Source organism: Protopterus annectens, chromosome 6.part1, assembly GCF_019279795.1.
Source record: "Protopterus annectens isolate FY-2018-M chromosome 6.part1, PAN1.0, whole genome shotgun sequence".
NCBI lineage: Eukaryota > Metazoa > Chordata > Ceratodontiformes > Protopteridae > Protopterus > Protopterus annectens.
This window is the reverse complement of record NC_056738.1, coordinates 220,587,904-220,607,834: the sequence shown is the minus strand read 5'-3', so window position 1 is coordinate 220,607,834 and position 19,931 is coordinate 220,587,904.

Below are 19,931 nucleotides of genomic sequence, written 5' to 3'. Positions count from 1 at the left end.
AGACATATTTTTTATATAGCACAGTGTGAGAAACAGTTGACACAACACTACTATTCGCATACTGGATCTTGGTGAATGCAACATGTGAGGCCATACAATACCAGAGTATACACAGCTAGTCCAGGATTTAGAACTTTATTGCCAGGCAGTTACACTTTTATTTAAATATAACCTATATGGGACAATTACTATCATATTGTCTGGTTTATTCAGTACAAACTATACACATTTTTTATAGTGCCAGGTGACATTTTAATCCTTTATATTTATTTGGTATGACTACTAGAAGCAGGATTGTTACTCACCAGCTTCGCGATGCAGCCTTTGCAACCTGCTGGCATGAGCTTCCTGGTTCACAGCCCACTCAGCTGCAGCTGTAATGAAAATAGAGGAACATTTGTGCATACCTATCCATCACATACACAGGCTGGACTTTGGTAAACAATTATTGCTATGAATACTTACACACTGCTGGGACATCTCTGTTGTCTCTTGCTTCTTGGACCCACTGTTTCAAGATCTCCCTCTTCCTCTATTTTAAGTTGGCATAGTGGTGCCGGACTTGCTCACCAGTCCAACAGACACCAGTGACACTGATGAGATCACAGGTGAGACTTTCCCAAGCTTCCACTTTATACTGGAAGCCCTACTACTGGTCCTGCAGCAGTCTCATGTCATTTTTTTTTACCAATAGTCCTATCATGACCTTGGACTCTTTTAGGTCCCAGTGCTGCACCCGGAAGTGCATGCCCTCTCCAACACCTGCCATACTGCCTACAGTAGAGAGCTACAACCAGTTATGAGCTGTATTCCTGCTTGCATGGTTTAAATATGGCCAATTTTGCACCCTTTGCCATGATTGGAAAGTTTTGTAAATGCTGAGCTAAGCTAAGCTACAGGCAAACCTGCTTAGCTAAAGTTAGTAGTGCTTAAAGTGGCAGGTTCAGCATTGCTTATCAATGGGCAAATCCACTTAGCTGGGCTATCTGTTTAGTATTCATATGTACAAAATGCTTAGACCCGGTCAACCTAGCTGTGCAATGCTTAGCATTGCTTATGTTTTATTGGTTTACTATCAAAATTGCGAATGGCACTACGTCGACTGTCATATAGACGAACACGGAAGTTCAAAATCGGTAATGTCGAAGACAAAATAATCGATCTAGGAATGGTTTTAACATGGGTCGAGGTAGGTGTTCAGTATTATTCCGAACTACAAACATCTCCCCTACCTCGACCCATGTTAAAACCATTCTTAGATTGATTATTTTGTCTTCGACATTACCGATTTCGAACTTCCGTGTTCGTCTATATGACAGTCGACGTACTGCCATTCGCAATTTTGATAGTAAACAGTTTTATTATATTGGTCTACCACCTGTATGGGATTGAGTCATCATTCATTACATACTATAGATTTATTTACATTCAATGACATCCCCATGTGCTGTGATTAATTTATTCTTGTGTGACTATACTGTATGGGGAACTTGTGTTTATATGGGGGTTTCACTACTTTATTACACTGACACCTCACATCTGGGCATAATACACTACACTTGTTGAGAAGAATCAGTTACTTCTTCTATAAATATGCAAAAAAATTAAATTTTAATGTTTAAACATGCAAAATGGAAATAGCTCTGATGAGGCTCAAACCATGATTAATTACATACAAGGCATACGCTTTAACCACTACACTATTACACTTATGCTTGTGCTGGATGTCTATTGCTTTTTAACTTATTGTGCCATTTCAGCTGGGCTAAGCATAGCTAAGCAACAGGCATACCTGCGCAGCTACGCTTAAACTTTATTGCATATATATAAAAAAAAATTAGTTGTGTTTTTTTATTTGTACCCTTCAGAATATCCATGCTAATTCTGAACCTGTTATTCTATCAACTTTCTGCTTTTTAGGGACGATTGTCCCTCATGGCTTTGTCCACATTCCTTACTCTGATGGGTTGGGAGGTGTGTGCTGTGTGCTTATGCTAAAACTGTTATTCTATCAACTTTTGGCTTGGTAGGGATGATTGTCCCTTACGGCTTTGTCCAGATTTCTAATCCTGATGGGTTGGGGGTTGTACGAGCATTGTCACTCATTTTAAATTGCAAATTCTGGAGTGGAAGGGGGAGTGTGCATTGTGAGAGCTCTGCTCTCAGACATCCCCCCCTGTGCTTATACATGGAACTGTGTCTGTTTTACAGCACAGCAGCGCGCCTTCATACATATGCATGGTGCGCTGCTGTGCTGAAGAGGAATGGACCCTGCCATGCAGGAATAACTTATTCCTGCACAGCTGCTTGTTGAATCCGGGGATATGTGTGTATCTAGGTGTATCAGTGTGTTTATGTTTCTGTCTGCATGTGTGAGTGAATGCATGATAGGTCACGATGCATTATTATTATTATTTTTTTTAAGGAAAGTATGAAATGTTTCAGTTACATAACCAAAGACTCATGGGATTTTTTGAGTAGACTTAATAAAGTCTCTATGAAGAGAGAATATGTTTTTATAACAATAGATGTTGTAAATTTATTCACCACAATTCCTCATGATGTAGGCCTTTTATGGCTTGAAGAACAACTTTATGGGACGAATCTTTATGAACAAGATCAAATTAACATATTAATAAATCTTATGGAAATAGTACTTAACAATAATTATATATTTTTTGAAGGTAGTTATTTCCAACAAATAAGTGGAGTAGCCATGGGGCACCTTGTGCCCCATGTATGCAAACCTCATCATGAGCTATTGGGAACACAACTATCTATTTACAACAGAGTTTCGTGACCATCTTATAATGTATACCAGATATTTGGATGACATATTTATCATATGGGATCAAGATAAAAATAAAGATCAAAATATATTAGAAACATTTTTAGAATATATTAATACCACAGTCAAATTTTTGAAGTTCACTTACAATGTCCAAGAAAATAAAATTAATTATTTGGATGTAGATATAACATATGATAAAGAAACAAACAATTTAAAAACACAAATACATAGGAAACCTACTTTTTCAAATGCGTACTTGCATTATGATAGCTGGCACCCTGGCCATCAGAAGAAAGCCATTGTTAAAGGGCAGATGGTCAGGGCTGCCAGAATGGTAAGTGAAGAAGTAGATTTCATGGAAGAAATGAAATACATTATGCAATTATTTATGAACAGGGGATACCCTGAACAATTTTGTGTTAAAATATTTAATGAAGTAATAAATAAAAGAAAAAATGGAACATATACGGCAATTTTAAAAACAGGTTCGTTAAATAAAATATCATTTGACAATGAAGACACATTGGATAAAGATGGTCATAACAACATCCCATTATATATTATTAAATTTGATGACTGTTCTAAAGACATAGAACATATCATTAAGAGAAATTGGGACTTCTTTGTCAATGACAAAATTGGGAGACAAATATTTAACGGATCAATAAAATTTATATACAAGAAGAGTCCTTCTTTCAAAAATATATTAGAAAATAAAAGAAATATTGAAACATACAAAAGAGCAAAAGGACGGAATTATAGATGTGGGACATGTAGCACATGTAGTCACATTTATGAAACAGGTACTAATATTAGGATCAATGAATGTAATATCAGGATAAGTGGACATTATAATTGTTTTACAACAAATGTGGTATATATAGCTTTGTGTCAACAATGTAAAGCCTTTTACGTGGGAAAAACAAAAAGAAAATTTAGAGAACGAATTAAAGAACATTTATTAGATATACAGCACCACAAAATAGCAATGCTCTAGCAAGACACATTATAGAAAATAATGATCATAAATTTAAATTCATGGTGGTCAATCAAATTAAACAGGATCTACAAGGAAGAATAACCATGTATCATTTAGATATGGAAGAACTTAAATGGCAGATTCAACTTAATTCATGTATACCTCCGGGTATAAATGAATATATGACCATCATGCCATTATTAAAATTGAACAGAATATACAATAAATGATATATGGTATTACATACAACATTATATTATATTCATCAATATTAATTTATTATAAAATTGGTTACATATAGTTTACACAGTTTAATATATACATAGTTATTATATTAATAGATCAGGATAATTCATAATACAATATGTTGATATAATTAATTTAATAAATATTAGATTGCATACTATAAGTATATAACATCATATATACATCAATTATATTTAAATAATATATGTACAATACATATCTCATTATAATAATATTGGGTATACTGGCTTGTTTATACATGCATACTAGTTGTATATTTGTATTTTTATTTATTTTTTATACATAATTCATCATACATAACATACTCACAAGGGATATTTTAGCAATATATAGGTCTTAGTTGGACAAATTATTCATTAAATAGGTTCCTATATATGTATTTACACAAATAAATTATTTATAGTTAAAATAAATAGTTTAGGTATTTAATTAGTAGTTTTTAAGAGCACTTAGTCTATTACTTTAGAATATATATATATGTATATGTGTTAACATTGAATGAATATGTTTGTATTTAAACAGAATGAGTTTTTTACAAAAATGCCATTTCCTTTTTAAGAATTTTTGGTGGGAAATTAGGCTATTAATTGAGTGATTATTGAATAATTGGCAATGTATAAAATGAGTGAGTTGTAAAGAAAGTTTGTATTCTGAAGAAGTTCGGAAGGACGAAACCTGGGTCAATAAAACAATGTTCGTACTGGAGTTTGTATTGTGGCTTTTTCGAGTTGGTTGGTACTTTACAGTCTTGGTTTTTGAGTCTGCTTCATCTCCTTATTGGCACCGGCTTCACCTTGCTTTCTACATCACGATGCATTATGAAATGGAAGCCAACAGAGTAATTGAAATACCAGTACAGTCATTTCAAATGTTAAAGTCTGCAGGTGTGCCCCCCCCCCACAATCCCATGTAGAAATGCAGTAACAGATGGCCTGCAGCACTCTCAAATGGCCTACAGCCCTCTGGCAAAGGGCCATGCCTCAGCCATAGTGCCAATGTATGGAATGTCAGAGGGTCCCAACTAACAACCTAACACAGTAAAAAGAAAACAAACTCAAGGCCATGTTGACAAATGTCAGTAGCATGCCTCCCCATGTCCTACTGCAAGGACTGTGGATCAGACTATAAATACTACTGGGATAAAGTCCCAACTACAGGGATACCTCTGAGATCTTGCTTACATAATGTTAGAGGAAGGAGAGCATAACAAAGAGGGGGAGTAGAAGCATGGATGCCATGGAATGTGTGAAGTCTGAAACTCTAATGTCCACCCATACTACACTTGACTGGAAACCTATGAATGAATAGCCACAAAACTGCTTGTAAACCACAATGTGAAGGTAAACTAACCAGATTTACAAGTCCTGCCTCTGGATAAACTGAGTGTATCTGTACAGCTGACAGGTATGGCCCCAGCAGGATATGGCTATTCCATGAGTTGAGAAAAGCACAAGTAGGGGAACCCCAGCCAGCATACTAACAAGATGCTGGACCATTTAAACAGAACCAGCAGTCTATTGTCTGTATCTACACCTCCATAATGGCAGGTATGTGTCAGAATGTGTAGTCTACATGCCTCAGAATATCAGTTTCAGCTTCATTCATCTTGTATTCCCAGTAAATAACTGTGAGCAAACAATGGTAACTGTCAGTAGTTGATGACATGACACATCACAGTGTAAAACATTGCATATGTCAGAAAATCTATGCTACAACCAAAGAGTTCACACAAGCAGCACAGACAGCAATAGTTACAGTATCTTCTGTATGTTAAGCCCATTGTGTCTCCATATTGGCAACCTATCTGCAGATATCCTGCAGAAACAGTTTGCTAGGTGTAGCTGTAGCAAACAAAACCCTGAACTGGAGTCCAACCCTCCCTGGAATGGATACACACACTCAATATAGATGGTCATATTGGGCATGCTCCTACTCTTAGAGAAATTAAGCCCATGTCTCACAACACAGTGGACTACACTTATTGGTTATTCTCAGCTGTCTGTGTGCACACACCAAATTGTACACAATATGATAGGAATACACACACATATCTAAGGCCAACATAATATAATATGTCAAACATACCACACAGAGACGTGGGGAAGAGAAAGAATGACAGCGACAGAGAGATTCCTATATAGGCCTATATCACATGATGTGCTGATGTCATTCACTGTAGAAATAGCTTTGATTAACCCTCATCCCTATAGTGTCAGTGATGCTTGTGATAACTGTGTAACACTTCAGTACAAATAGGTATCCATGTAGCAGTTATAATCTCAGTCCTGTCAAATGTAAAGATGTGTGTGAGTGTGTGTTTGTGTGTTTCTAGATGAATGTGGTTGAGGCCATTCACACTCACTAAACCTCCCTTACACCTCCTTCAGCACTGCTGCTGATGTCACTCATCTTCAAAAATACCTCTGGACAGCTCTCCAACATATTAGCTCAGTTGCACTCACAATAACTGTGTACTACTATAGTTTAGCAAACTAGTTAGATAGGAGTTCAATCTTGATCCTGGCAACTGTGTAAATGTGAGTGTTTGTGTGTGAGAGAGTGTGTCTATTCTTGTAGAGACCTGATTTTGTGCTCATGCACACTTACAACACTTCCCTTACCCCTCCTTTAGCACTGCTGCTGATGTCACTCACCTTCAAAGATACCTTTGGACAGCTCTCTAATATATAAACATTGTGGCACTTGAGATAACTGTGTAATACTATAATGTAGCAAACTAGTTAGGTAGAAGTTACAATCCTGATTCGGGCAACTGTGTAAATATGAGCGTTTGTGTGAGAGAGTGCATGTGTCCTAGTAGACACCTGATTTGGTGTTCATTCACACTTACCGCACTTCCATTACCCCTCCTTTAGCACTGCTGCTGATTTCACTCACCATCAAAGATACTTTTGTACAGATTGCTAACATGTAAGTTCCGTGGTGCTTGCGAGAAATACAGAACAATATAGTAGCAATGACTATTGTGGCATGGGTTTGAATCTCATTCCTGGCAAGTGTTTGTGCGTGTGCATATGTCTACATATATATCTATCTATATATATATCTATATCTATATATATATATATATATATATATATATATATATATATATATACGTTCCTCAAAGACTGTGGCCCTCTTTACACCCAGTACACATCTCAGTGCTTGTGTTTAGCAGTCCTGCAGATATCATCCACCTTAGAAGAACCTGTTGACAACCCTAAACCATGTAAGGTCAGGGGTGCATGTGGTAAATGCATGTAACATAATGGTCTGAAAAAATAGTTAAATAGAGGTTTGAACCTCACCCCTGGCAAATGTAAATGTGTATGTAGGGTAAAATAATTTGTGGAATCTCTCACCCACTACATCACCCAATGCCAGTATTTACAAGGGTTGGTGATGTTCCTCACCTTAAAAGTACCTTGGGACAAAATCCATCATATAAGCTCCGTGGCATGTGTGATAAATGTGTTACACTGTAGTACCAATACATAGCTATGTAGGGGTTTGAAACTAAGTACTGGCAAGTCTGTGTCTGTCATCAGTATACTGGGACGGGGATGGTGTGATTGAGTAATAACAGGATCCATTGCGGGGGTGGGTTTTGCTAAATTATTATGTTGAGGACCTAGTATATGTCACAATGTCCACATTACAAGGCCAACACTTGACAAACACTGTAGAGGTTGGTGTAGACAATCCACAGCCCTAAATGTCTAGTGCCATGTACAATGACTACAGGACAGTAGGACTAGTGAACAATATAGGCAATCCTTCTAATACTCAGAGACCACTCTCCACCCACGTATCATACACAAACACACTTGGCTAGCCAACAACCACTATATCAGTAGTTCCCCTGCATATTGCCTCACAGATAGTACCCAGGGTGTAATTGCAGTACACTACATGACTGTTGAACACAACAGTGCCACTGACATCAGAAAGTACTTTGATGTGTTACATCTCCTGACTGTGTGTTATCCAGCAAGTAAAAGGACATGGCACCCTGTCCCATCCCCTCAGTAGCCAATCAATGTGTACAGTGGTGCTTTTGCCATGTTCTCCACTGGATGCCTGCAACAACTGTAGAATCTGCAAACATACCCCACAAAGGGAATACCATGCCTTATACACATGCCCTGTATGGACAAATGCCACTAACTCCACTGAATACCCATATCATACTGTCAATGTAGGTGCAATCATTACCTCAGTTACATATCCAGGTCTCACCAAATGAGGGCAGGAATGCTACATCAGAAGATATCAATCTGTCCACACAACATACCCCAGAGACCTCAAGCACACTTCCACACTTCAAAGAACATGCATGTGGGACATGTGCACAGCCCAGACACTGTCCGTGTTATGGAATATAAATCACAAACATGGGAAACAGTGCACATCACTGGCCACCCACAATAGAAATCTGGATGAGTTGATGGGGAATACAATACCCACCCCTGTGGGACCAATCCTGTGACTGTCCTCCTGAGTCACACTGGGGATTATTGTCATGTGGCCTGATGCCAGGGTATTCCCTTGGGCTAGCCTTATAGAGCATTCAGGCCCATTCACCTACTGCACACCTATGAAGTAATGAAAGTATGGATCTCAGTACTGGCAAATGTGTGTGTGTGTGTGTGTGTGTGTGTGTGTGTGTGTGTGTGTGTGTGTGTGTGTGTGTGTGTGTGTGTGTGTGTGTGAATTGTAATCCCAGTGCGTTTGGTTGATGAATATCCCCTGTGTTTGTGGTTATTAGCAATCAGAGGTGTGTCCAAACCAGAACATGTACCATTCTCCATTGTACAACAGATGTTGTAAATCAACATATACCTATGTACAACCCTCAGACCTATAATCTGTGAGGCATATGTAATCACTGTGTTACAGACCGGGGATTACCGTGCACATACTTTACCCTGCCTATGACATGGTGGATGCGTTACCACACTGCCATAACCTGTGGCCTTGCTGCAGGGCCACATCCTGGTGACACACAGATGCCTAGAATGGAACTGGGATACAGCATGTGAGAACACAGTAACTCAGTACTTCAGTTGATGGGGGAGAGAGGGGTAAAGCTGGCAATTAATGTGTTGCCAGGACTGTGGCCAATGCCTATTGTTTCAGGATAAGTATTAGTTTTGTGCAATAACACACAGCACTTGTGTTTAATGCTGTGGAGGTTGTTGATGTAACTATCAAAGGCTGCTGTGAATGTCGTCAATGTCTGCTGCATCTCTGCTGCCATAGATGCCTGCCGGGGATTCCACGAGGGATCCAATGTTGGGTTTGTGGCTAATAAGGGAGTACAACAGGCATGGCACACCACCTTTCCCTGCAACAGTGTCCTTCTCCTGATGTACACTTTAGTAATGGCAGAGGACCATCACATTGTCTCCCAGTGTTTGGAGGACAGTGTCTGGGTTCTGTTGGCTCTGGCTAGTACCATACATTCATGTACCTTGTTGTACAGTGCCTATGTGTATGATTCCACAGTCATGCAGCTACGTCCCATTGCCATGGGTGCAGTGAAGACATCCACCCCTGTTTTCATAGCTGCAAAGTCAGCTTTGGAGAGGTTTTGCCAGGTGGTTATCTTTGTGATGGGTGTGGCTGACATGTTGAGTTTCATGTTGATTACAGCCTGTGAATCTCACCATGCAGGGATTGACATCTGTGGATGAGCAATAGTCCCATATCTAAGTGGTCAACACAATTCAAGGTTGTTGCATCCTCTACCAAGGGTTAGTATAAGCTGGTCTAGGGCAATGGAAATGATGAATCCCAGAAGTGTTGGGCCACTGTACTGGCACTTGGCTACATTCCCCAGGTGATGGAGGGATAGTTGAAGTCTCATACTATGTCAGTGTTGCATTGGACCATCAGAGATGGCAGGGTGCTGAGGAATGTGCATTGACAGTCTAGGGACATAGATGTGGACCCATAGCAGGCTATGGCCTGGATTGCACTATTACCCCAAGGCAGTTGTACTGGAAGCATCTCCAATGCATTATGATGGGATACTAGTCTGGAGGTGTTCCTATCCATAATGTATATGGAGACACCACCTGTGGAGGTGTGCTGTGGTCCATGTTTGGGGGCTAACAGCTGTGGAATGTATCATAGCCTAATACTGCAGGTCTGCTGTCTGCTGCTGTGAACCACCTCTCCATTACAGCAGACATGTGTCCTGCACTCTGCTACTGTGAGTGACAGCATCCTGACAGTTAGATGTCCACTGTTGAGCTGCATGACCCTCAAATTGCATACATGTGTAGCTGTTATGGTGGTGATAACATTAGGAACACTGCCTGATAAGGCACCCTGGGGTGACAAGACACTTAGCCAGTACCTGGTAACCCATCGGCGACAGATGTAGGACATCCATGGCAAGTCATTGGGTTCTGTCAATCATGTCATCCAAAGCAGAGAGGTTCTGGATCCCCTGAAAATGACACATAACAAATAAGCTAATGTTTCAGTCAATCATCTGTTGATAGTACTGCAGCATCATTCTGGGTGACAGCGATGCACTGCCCATGGCTACTGTCACACCTGCCTGGATCACATAATCAGAGAGTTCAACCATGTCTCCTGTCAAGTTGTCCACGGAGATGTGTCCCAAGTCATTCACACCCAGATAGATACGGAGTGATACTCATAGTTGTGGAGTGACATGACTGACTGTGTCATGTGTTATATGCTGGCATGTGATAAATATGTGATATCAACTTAGTGAGTAGGATGTGTGTGCATCGGTATTGAGTTACTCATGATCACTGTATTGTGCAAGGTTTTTAACCCTAGGAGCTTAGGTTGGGGGAACACTGTGTAGGTTAAATATGTGCCCCTTGGCATATGCCATGTCACGGTGTCTTAGTGGGTGTCTGCCTTGCTGGTCTGTGCTGTTTGGGTAGGTGTCCACTGAGTGCCTCTGGGAAGGCGGGTGTCTGGCTTTTCACTGTATGTCATGGCTGTTAAAGTGGGTGTCATGTGAGCTATGTGTTCCACATGTGCTGGTGTTGATCTTATCCTCTTGACCTGCTCATCCAATCTTTGCTGGAGAGTGCATATGTCCACATTGGGTGATATATGGGTAACCTTCACAGGTCTGACTGTTTGGAGTTTAGAGGGCAGGGTTTTTCTGTGTACATGAGGCAGTTGTTACAGTGCCCCAGAATGGGCAAGTGCACCAGGTTAATGGGTGAAAGCACAGATAACTGCCTTTTAAACATGCCAGGAGGGCATATCCCCCATTATTATGTACAAGGGTTGAAATTTGCAAAAAGGAAACAGCTGGGGTTACCAACTTCACAAAAAGCTTTGTGTATACGTTCACACCATGGTAGGCTTGAGTAGTGAATTTACACCCCTTACCTTGTAAACATCCGTTTTTGCACTGTCGGTTAATTCAGTTGTCGGTGGAGTCAGTTTCGTTATTTTAAGTTGTCGATGGTTTGATAGGTACCCACTGACATACATGGCAGCATGAGGTAGCATACCCGACTGAAACATCATGCTGATAGGAAGTCTGCCTCCCTCACAGGTGGCCAGCCTTGTAGGTGTAATACATGAGTCCAAATGCTTGGTATTACAAGTGAACTGTACCTGTTATATGTCATATTAAAGGCTGGAAAAGATGTGGACTGTCATATTGTGGTCCTAATTAGTATGTAACAGGAATACCTTGCATCTTAAGAGGGATGTGCACATAATTTATATCCACTATATACCAGTAATGGGTCATGCATGACCCTACCTTAGGCCATTTGTCTAACACAATATGTTGGCCTCTGTCCAGACATCTTGGCACTGACAAGTTGTAAGGTATGCTACAGGAATGTTGAATTCATGTCAGATAGGCCCCAGTGGTGACTACTGTGATGCAATACAGTTAACCCCAGCACATGTGAACATGCACAACAAGCAATAAAGCTATTACATAAAGCAATATAGATATTACTGATTGTTGTGTGCATGGTAAATTGCATGTGCTTCACATGCCTGGGGTATTGCCAGGCAACAACAGAACAATGTCATACTCACCAGCTTCAGGCTGTGTTCCCATATGCAGGCCAGGGGGTCATAGGTAGTTTTGAGAGGGAGTTATTGTCAGCAGACACACATGTGGCCTTGGTACAGGATGGATGCAGCATGTCTGCACATCCACAGTACTAACCACAATAATACACAATGTCCTGTCCTCACCATAAATGTGCACATCTGTACATTAGAAAACCCCATCCACAACTGCAGTTGGACTTTACATATGCATGTAGATACAATACAGATACATGTGTATCTTATACATTAGTGTATTAATTCCCACTGCGCCCTTACATGCACGCTCCTCATCCAGTGTGTGTGTGCAACCCACCTCCACAATGCTTCCCTCAGCATCATGGCTTGTGTGTTCACTGTGTGGCGCAAGTGTGGTGAGGAGCTCCACGGTGGGTGTCAGTGGGGGCTGGATGGCTGGGCCCCCACCTGTGGTTAGCCAGTTCCTCACTACAGCAGCAGCCCATTGTCGGGCATGGCATTTGAGGTCATTGGTCTGATGCTGCACATATTCATAGGTTCTGCTGTGCAGGCTGGCATCATTTACCCTGTGTACCACACTGTTCCACAGGGCAGTAACTCTCCCGCACATCTTCTCCTCTCCATCCAAATGACAGGGCATAATGTCCAATTACATATTGGGTGATGATGTCTGTTTCTCCAGCAGAGAATGCTGGTAGGTAAGCACTCTGCATGTTACCTGGAAGACATAAACAGGAAAAAGGTCACAGAACCTCATACGGTTGTCAAAATGCACATCAACAGTGGATATTACTTGCAAATAATCCAGACAACTCTGAAACCCTGCAAGCTGTCATGGCTACAGTACCTGTCCCTGAGATATCTTATTTCCCCCAATGTTGGACACTTGATTGCATAATCCTCTACCCTCCATTCATTTCTGTGTAGAGGGTTGACAGTGGGCAACTTAAATGTGGATGATGTGTGGATGGTGGCAGTTCTGTGTTTGACTGTGGTGTGTGATGAAGCTCTGAGCACATGCCTGAGTTCATGTAGGAGGCAGACACTGATGTTATTATGCCCCATGGAGATATGCTGTTGTTGCCATCAGTAGGCAATATGTACATGCTCACCACTGATGAGGGAAGGAGTGTGGTTGATGTGCATATCTCCCTGTACAACTGGGGTGGACAGGGTGGTATTGTTCCCACATAAGCTGTGTGATGCAGGTTGCCTATATCCATGACATGTGTTTATGAGGTGTTTTTTACCCCCAGTAGAGGGGGAATTGTGTTGTTTCATCTGAGACTTACAACACAAGTGGAGACACGGTTGTAATTGTCCTTGGTGGTGTGGCTATGTCTGATCCATAGCCATAGTCAGTCTTACAGGAAGTCACCTGTGAAAGGTTTACCTTCATAATGTCGATCACATATTACCGAATGGCCACATCACCGAACCGTTTCCATAAAACCAGAACCGCAAAAACTTTTGAATGTCGAAAAAACTTAAAATTTTGACATTTCCAACACACCACACCTACAACCCAGTGCTAACATGGGCCAAAAGGAGGGCAAGATTCTGTAGTTTGGAAATTCAGTGTTCGAAGTTTTGTGAAGTCGCAGTTCGGTATTCGCGGAAGCAGGGTCGACATTATGTGATCAACATTATGAAGGTAAACCCCTATGAACTTACCTGCTTGTTCAGATATAGGTGTATTTACTTCAAAGTTTTTGCCTGCACCTATGTGTCCCTGTACAGCCAATGTAGCAACTTATTATGCAGTTTGGGTATTGCAGCTGTCCACCAAAGGGGATTACTCTACCTTGGTGGAGGCTAGATATACAGGTCAGGTAATTCTGTGTCCATATAGCTGCAGTGGATATGAAGGGTACACCCTCCTGATACACTGCCTGTTATTTGTGCAATTGGAACATGACACCACAATAACTCATGTCATAACAATTCCCACCTGTAGTGTGACCTATAGCCTGTACAATTCAATTGAAAACATAACAATCGGGTCTATGAAAACATATGGAAATAATGGTCAGTACAATAAGCCAGTTGAATGAGTATGCACACCCTTAAACTGATATGTTGTGTATCCACCTCTTGAGATGGTTACAGCATTCATCCATCTTGGTCTGGACTCTAACATCTTGGTACATCTTCACTTGGCAATAGTTGGTCAACTTCCTAGAAACACCTTTGATTGCATTTCAATGGAATTGTGCAGGTTAGGGGTCACATAAAGATGAGAAACATTATGAAATGATCTCCTGTGGTCTAATTGTCATACAGCATACATACCTTGCCATCTAACTGGTGTGTACACTTGTGATATCCACTGTATATAGGTGTAGATATAGCTAGTAATGGTAGGCATGGACAGAAGGTCATAACACATATGGACACTTCTCTGATTAATAGCTGAATGTCATGCCTACTCTAGTACCCATATCAGTGTCAGGGCACTGCAACAACCAGTAGCTGTACACATTTCCATCTGTTGTATGCACTAACACTGATATTGCACACATGGGCAACATGCACAACCTATGTACTTGAATGCTTGAAACACATGTGATTTAGTTTTGTGCCTTTCAGCTGAGCATAAGCAAACATACATGTGCTCAGGGGATACCTGGTATAAATTTATTTTGTGTGTTTGTATGCCACACTGTAGTTACAGTCTTGCCGCTCAATGATACTTCTTAACCTGTTACAGCAGTATGTCTGGACAATGGCACACATAAATTGGTGTCAAAGAGGACATCACTATTGATACTGTATTAATATAGCTGCACCATACATTAATACATTGATTGCACAATAGGGTTTGACATCACTGTGATAACCTAGAAGATGTCCAACAGTCATAAGTAGGCTATTATGTGAAAATGTCATTGCTTACAGACCTGCCAATGGTTTGGCTGACATAACACAGGTATATGTATATGTGACGACAGATGTCAGTCATAAATGTGCTTATTGTCTAGCAGAACACTGCACAGTTGAATGTTATTAATTCAATATATCACATGTAGTTCAAAACAAATGTCTGCAGCACTACTTTACTATCCACATGCCCTCTATAGGTGTCTTAGCTTTACAAGGCAAACATGTGTCATACTCATAATCACAGGTAACATGGATATGGAAAACATCCCATTAACTAGCCTAGCAGGGGCACAGTCACAACTGTTTGACAGACACCCCTGCATTTGTCATATATGAGCTGTCCTTTCCTAGGTCGAATCAGGCTCCTGAGCTGTGATCCTACCTCACAACTTCTCACAGCATCACATCTGGAAAATGCCTAAAATGATGGGGTGATAAATAGGGACAGACTTTAAATATTCCTGTTACAAACATAGGAAGTTCATAGAATGATATATTTTGCATCACAGTGAATATTCTTAAGGATGTGGAGTCTTAAACTGAAGTGTTTGTCATTACCTGATGACTTCAATACTCAGCTATTTGCCAGAAAAGTGCAGATCTCAGGAGGAACAGACAAAAATACATGATGGGAAAATGTGGACATTCTGTGAATATCTGTACAGTTGAGAGGCATGTCTGTGATATCTCCCACTGCAGAGAGGGCCAGATGTTATGGCCATATCAGCTGCTTAGCAGGACATTAGTACAGCATGTCTTGTTGGGACATATATTCCTCCAAATCATATTTCCCATTATTACAGACTAGGTGCTACATTCAATTACTTGCTTACATGTTCCACTTACCTTTTTTTCTTTCTTCCCTTTTCCACTTTATCTTTCATTTGTTATTTCCCTCTCTCTGTCTGCACTACAGGGATAGAGCTGGTTTGAATAGGTGGCAGCATGGCTTTTGTAGGTGATGCTCATGACCAGGTGATGGCCTGTGCACCTATTGGGGTTCCCTACTTGTTAACTGCATGCAGAGTAGCTGTGTAGTTCTTTCAATAGCTAATGTCATGGCAACACACTCCTATAAATGAGTACTCCATGTGGGTGATGGCCCTTTCCCTTACTTGTGAGGAAGACATCCTGGAGTTGTGTGAGCTACTACCTCTTGCAACAAGACGTGTGGAGACAAGCCAACTAAATAGTGGAGAAGGTTCAAGACGTAGGGGCAGAATGTGAGTATTACTGTTGTTTGGAATACTGCTAGTTTAACAGGGTTTGTCTGCACATTCTACTTCTGCATGGGTTTCAGTCTGACAAACTTCTGTCTCTGCATAGCTCTGAACTGTAGGTCCATCCACATAATGGCCATATGTTAACCTGTTATGTATGGGCTGTTCCCCAGACAGGTATTGTCTCTGGCAAATCAGTAGCATACTCTGGTGATTGCATTATGTAGATGGTAGCATCCATTTATTTTTCTGAGTTTCTATCCCTCAGAAAAGATATGTTATAACAAACCCTGTAACACCAGCAAGTTTCTCAGTGTATAACAGCAATATTTCATGTATGGTCATATATTTGGGCTTCTGTCCACCAGTTATGTCAGACTTTGTCCAGATGTCATACAGTAGTAGGTGGATAGGTATACTGGTCTATCATTATTTAGTGCTGTAACTCCTGCTGAGGGGAATGGCTGGGAAACAGGTTGAAGTCTATACATTCAAGAGGATGGTGTATAGAGAATGCTCTTATATGGCCTTGTAACATATTTTATGTGGGGGACAGTAACGCGTGTTTTATAACTAGGCTGTTAGAACATGTCAGACGTATTACCGATAAGAAGTATTTCAGTTCTATAGCTGTACATTTGAATAAATCTCACCATGGGAACAGTAGTGGGTCTCAAGGTACAGTTTCTGAAAACAGTGCGATGAAACATTCATAAAAACACAAATGTTATGTACAGACTCAATGTATTATCATTAACTGTGATTCTTTATCCCAAAGGGGGTTGATTGACAAGTGTAATTGGAGGCTGTGTATTCAATTATGTAATTAGGTGTTCAATGCTTCTTGTGATTAAGGCATGTATTTCTGGCAATGTTTACTCCTTGAAGGTTTTAGCCAAGACATCAGAGTATAATAAACATGTGTGAATTACACCCTGGTTGTATTCTTCTTTGCTATGTTCAGACAATTTATTTGTTTTGCTAAGAGGTTGTTGTATGTCTAGCCATTTTGTATGAGCTATCATGATTTTGTAGCAGTGTACTGTTTATGTGGACTGGGGGGGGGGGGTCAGATGTGAGTGTCATGGCTGATTTTGTATCCAACTGTGCATGCTACCCCAGTTGTGGGTGGTCTGTCAGCAGTATATGTTTGTATGGGTATTTTATATACATATCTATCTATCTATATATATATATATATATATATATATATATATATATATATATATATATATATATATAAATATATATATGTGTGTGTGTGTGTGTGTGTGTGTATATATATATATATATATATATATATATATATATATATATATATAGGTTCATAGGTTCATAGGTTCATACTAGGCTATCTGCCCGAGGGCATTTACAAGCCTAGCCCATAGTTTTGTGGCTTACGCCACCCCTTTAGTATGGGGAACTATACCCATTATTTTGCTGTGCCTCTGTCTAGTAGTGACACTGAGATAATCCCTGGGGTATATCTGCGATCTCCCATCCATTGGTCAAGATTTCTCTTGAACAAGGCCAGCGAGGTGCTCTGCCTCACATATACCGGGATTTTGTTCCACAGCATAGGAGTCTTTGGGTGATGAATCTATCCCTCCAGCATGTCCTATTAATAGTCGTGTCGAGGTTTAAGTCTCCGCCTTGTGGCTCTGACGGATCTAGATGTTTTGAGGTGAAGCATATTCATCAAATCTGGGTTTGACATGGCCTTGTATGTCAGGCAAAGGTCACCTCTGAGCAAGCGTGGCGACTGAATAGAGCTGGAGTTCTTTCAGTCGGGCAGCATAGGACAGATTTTTGAGACCCTTTATCCTTTTGGTGAGGAACTTTGTGGCCTTTCCAGCTGCTGCAAGTGTCGGGTCAGATACATTCGAATGGGGCATTGTACTCAATCATTGGTCTGATGAGTGATGAGTATAGGGAGACTATGACCTCCCTTGATCTAGATGTGAATCCCTTCATGATAAGGTGGGCAATGTAGAAGGTCTTCCTAACTACTTTAGCTACATGGGTGTCGAATGACAGGCTACTGTCAACCTGGGTCCCCAGGTCCCTGATAACTTCTTCTGTGCTCAGTGGGTTGCCACCTATATGGTAGCTAGGGTAACCTTGTTTTTCCCAAGGGTATGACTATGCATTTTTGGCATTTAACTTTAGGCCATGGCTCTGGCACCAGTTATCCGTTTCTGTGAGACCCTTCTGAAGGATATCTGTGTCAGATGTGTTTTCGACTATGGCGCCCAGTTTGCAGTCATCTGCAAACTTTGTCAGCCATAACCCTCCTGTGTTTGCTTGTACTTCGGAAATGTAGATGCCAAACAAGAGTGGGCCCAGGACTGAGCCCTGTGGGACACCACTTGTGACAGGCTTTGAGTCTGACATGGCGCCAGCAACTCTGACCCTGTGGGTTCTGTCTCTATATATATATATATATATATATATATATAGTTACACTACAAAAGATTGATCGGCTGAAATATCAAAGACCATATGGTCGAGACCATATTATCGATATTTCAGAAGATCGATCTTCTGAAATTGTAACAAAAATATATAAAAAAAAACAGCTAAAGAAGACGGTAATGCAGGGGGGCAAGCCCCCCTGCATCCCCTAACACCCTCGACTTAAATATACTAACTCCGAGATTGCACTACACTGTCAGTACAGCGTGGAACAGGAGATTTTCCTATTCCTGCTGTAACGCGATCTCAGAGTTGGTATATTTAGGTAGGGGGTGTGGGAGGCGCATATGTATATATCTGTATACACACACACACACACACACACACACACACACACACACACACACACACATATATATATATATATATATATATATATATATATATATATATATATATATATAGATAGATAGATATATATATATATATATATCTGTGTGTGTATGTACACATCAGTATTTATTGGTAATATATCTCTATATGTTGTTGTAAACATATATGGATCTCTCTACATATCTCACACTTTCTTTATATATGTTTCTATTCATATATATATATATATATATATATATATATATATATATATATATATATATATAGATACAGTTATAGATACCAATCCTTCCTAATAGCAGACTTGTCTCTTCCTATTGAAACTGGCTGTAAAGAAGGGTATGTTTGAGAAAACTTCCTCAAGCAGTATAGCTGAGGTTGCTTACTGGTAAATTGCTTAGGCTATGGTGTGCAGGGATATGAGTTTGAGACCTGTAAAGGTTGTTTACTTTGCTGCTAGGCAGAACAAGGACTTTTGGATACAGAGTGGTAAAGGGAGTTTTGAGCAGCTTTGAGCGTGTTTACATGAGTTTGCATGACAGTAAGCTGTGTTAACGTACAGTTAAACAAATAGGCGCTTACACCGTGTAGGTTTCACTTACCAATGCACAAATCAGCTTAGCATTTACATTTAAGCAATGCTGAAACCTGCCAAGTATAGCATAGCCCTGGTAACCAGTGATCACATTCAAGTCTGATAAAATAGCAGGGTAATGAAATCTTTAATAAGTGTATTTAATTTCCTGTACATATCATGCTTCAATGTGCTGTCATTACAATAGCAAGGGGTGTGACTATACTGTATGGGACACCTGGGTATACATGGGTAGTACCACAATCTTTTCTCTTTGGATTTGTTTCATACATGGATAGTATTCCAGGTTATATGCAGTCAGACTTGCATGTTACACCAGCTGGTTGACAGAAA